Source organism: Rattus norvegicus, chromosome 2 (assembly GCF_036323735.1).
Source record: "Rattus norvegicus strain BN/NHsdMcwi chromosome 2, GRCr8, whole genome shotgun sequence".
Lineage (NCBI taxonomy): Eukaryota > Metazoa > Chordata > Mammalia > Rodentia > Muridae > Rattus > Rattus norvegicus.
Genome location: NC_086020.1, coordinates 149,741,055 through 149,744,553, shown reverse-complemented (window position 1 = coordinate 149,744,553; position 3,499 = coordinate 149,741,055). Strand labels below are relative to the sequence as shown.

Genomic DNA, 3,499 nt, shown 5'->3' with positions numbered 1-3,499 from the left:
TCCTACTGATGAAAGCTCCTTGGAAGTTATTTTCCAATAATGTGTATTTCCTCAAACTACCTTTTATCTTTACTATAAAATATGAACTCAAATTAATTTGTAGTAATTTTTATCTACTATTGAACAGATCACTGCATGTTTCTTAAACAATTTATAAAAGTCTCATATATAATTGAGAACTCCTTTTATTTTGTGTGTACATATATATAAGAAAATACAATTTAAAATTTTTTATTTATGTATGAAGACATTGCCCAGAAAATCTGACAACTCTACAGATTCTTTCAGGAAGAACCATTTGTTTTGCTGTATGTGACTATCTATATTGCATTTTACAACTAATGGATGCAATTAATACCTGAAACAGTCACATGAAAATACAATATTTTATCTTTATTCTTGTAAGGATATACACACACACACACACACACACATACACACACACACACACACACTCAGACATACACACTGTCTATGTGGTTATTTGAATGAACAATGCCACATGAACAATGTCAGATTACTTGACAATGGATCCTTGGTTGGTGATGCTTGGTAAGGTTATAGAACCTTTAAGAGGTAGAGCCTCGATGAAGTAACTATATCATTGAGGGAAGACTTTGAAAATTTATGGCTCCTCATCCAGTTCCCTTTCTCTGTTTTCCATATGCCTGTGGCTGGAAATATGATCTCTCTACTTCTTGCTCCTGCCACCATGTCTATCACTTTGCTGCTATCTTCACCATAGTAATAGACTCTTTTCCCTCTGGTATCATAAGCTACACTAAATGCTTTCATCTGTAAATTACTTTAGCTCATTGTACTTTATCAAAACAATAGGGAACTACAACATATATGAGAATATGCATACACATACACACTAACCCAGACACACACACACACACACACACACACACACACACACACACACACACACACAACTCCTCCTAGGCGCTCTAGGTGCTAACAAACTTTATCCATTTATTCCAAAGGTGGGTCATTAGTTTAGAGATTGCATTGTTTGGTGCCATTTCAATTTTATAATCGTATACATAAGCAGATAATATTAGGAAGTTTTTCCTCTATGAGATTTTATTAATTTCCTTAGGTTTTTGAGAGATATGAGATACCTTTCCACATAGCTATCAGTGCTATTGATCCAGTGTGTTTTCTATCCACTGACCTGGCACCTGGGTACATAACTAGTCTCATTGCAGTATGTGGGCTACATGACTGTTTTTAAAATGTAAGTTGTAAGCAGATACAAAATGCATTATTTCTTGAACATTAGTGTAATAGCTAGTATAAACTCTTCAGGATTTCTTTTTGTTTCAAATTAACCTTTGAAATTCTGAATATTTCCTCAGGAAGTAATATAAAGACAGCACATGGGCATATAAACTGAGAAAGAAACAACTTTGTGAGTGTGCTTTGAGCTGTTGAGACACAGCCTCATTCTGAAATCCAGGATGGCCTAAAACTCATGTAACTATCAAAGCTGGCCCCAAATTCACAGAAATACTTCTGACTTAGCCTTCTAAGTGCTAAGCATAAAGGTGTGAGACATCACACCAGCCAAGTTTTTGTTTTAACCCAACAAGATATTGTCTGTATCAGAACAAAATATTCCCTTTCCTTTCTCATGACTTCTATAGTTCTGCTATATTTTCCTCCTGTAGTCTAGCTTTTCCTCCTACATTTAAGCCATGCTGGACATGCATGAAGAAACACTTAAAGTCCTAATCCCTCTTTTATTGTCATCTGACATCACCAACTTGGCTCCTTATAGCTTCGTTGAATGCACACATAATTGTTCTGTCTCTCTTTTTACCCTTTTGACTGCTCCAGAAAACTCTCAAAGGCTTGAAAATGTCTTCAACAGTTCTAACCATATGAAACCCCATTCCTAAAAGTTGGAATAGAAAAAAAAACCTGCCAGTGCTATCTGCCACATTTTTCTTTAGCATTTAAACTTGTTTCCTTTCAGCCACACAGCACATGTTTTTAATATCTTGGTCTGCTTTCTCTCTTCTGGTCACAGAAAGGGAGAAGATAAACTTTGACCCCAGCCTCCAGTGAATAGTTTTCCTCATTGAGCTTTACCTTTCTAAAGCTGTTCCTTAGCAAGAGCTATTATTTTGACTTTGAAGTCCAACATCCTCTTCCTGGATAAGATAGAAGTAACACGGGGTCAGAAATGAGGACATGATACCTATTTGACCCTAGCAAAAATTGTGTCCAGAATTTTAGCAAAATTCTCTTAGGACTGGCCCTCACGGTAGCATGCTTGGATTGCGTTTATGAAGTTTGGAGTGCTGTTGCCTGAAAAGTTTTGAAATTCCAGAGGGGTTATACATTTGCATCTTGACAAGAATTTCAAGAAAGCCTCTTTCTTCTACTTTTTCCATTTAACTTGAGCTGAGTGGCCCAACAGTGACCAGTGAAGGTATCCAGCAGAAGAGAAGCAGGGTGCGGTGTCAGGTCCTTGGTAGATCAGGCAGGAGTCAGATTGGAACAGGTTGTACCCTGCTGCTTTCACTGGCCACAGGGGCGGGCGGCACTGAGAGTTTTGTGATTTTGAAAATTCAAACTGTAAGGATTTAAATTTTTCTTTTCATTTCTGGGGGAAAACACATTTCTCTGAGGGATATTATCCTTTCCTTTATGATCGTTGGGTAAGAAAAAGAATAGTTCATAAATATAGTGGAATAGTTTGTTACAGATTGTCTGAAATGCCGGGAACACTGCACTGAAAAGCCTTCCCAAAGCTTCCATACTGAGTAATAATGTCTGAATAGCCATGATGTCTAGGACCTTGGATGCTTCAATTGCTTCCTACTTATCATAGAATATATCTCAATCTAATCTCTTGTGTACTTCTGAAATAAAGGAGATTATACGTTTTTTCTTTAATATTTTGATCTAAAGTTTCTAAACATAATCTCTCATTTCACACAACCCTTGTAGCTTAGAGCTTCTGGATGTGGAAGCACACACAAGGGCTTTGTTTTCCTTTCCATAAGATTATTTTTGTCGCTGTTCTTGTTCAACTGGAATTTCATGCAGGTATAAAAGAAGTAATAAGCGAAACTATTTTGTTTAGATAGACAACAATGATTCTAAACCAAATTCCAAAGCTCCTGCCCCCATCTTGAGCTTTGATACTCTTTTATGGCACACAGGCAATAGAACTCACTAGAAGCCTGGTCTATAATAGCCAAGCCAGACAGATTTTGAGTTACATGCTTCCTTAACTTTTTCTGCTTACGTAACCTTAGATGAGCGGTATCCAAGCCCCAGTTTCTTCTTTTAAAAAATTAACTTTAAAAAATAAAATTCTTATTTATTTCTTGAAATTTCTTATGTATGTACAGTGAATTTTGACCTTATTCAACCCCCCATCTTTTTTCAGGAACCCTCAACATGGCTCCCTCCAAATTCCTAATCTTTCCTTATAAAAACTAAAGTAACCTACTCAGCCCAATTAATATGACTGTATAGG

At 36.5% G+C, this 3,499-nt stretch overlaps 1 non-coding gene across 1 annotated transcript; it reads right to left on the bottom strand.

The window, feature by feature from the left end:
• Window positions 1-236: 236 nt before the first annotated feature.
• Scarna14l3 (small Cajal body-specific RNA 14 like 3) lies at window positions 237-371 on the bottom strand. The gene has a single exon (XR_005501714.1). It is a non-coding gene; the product is annotated as a small Cajal body-specific RNA 14 (non-coding RNA).
• Window positions 372-3,499: the final 3,128 nt, after the last annotated feature.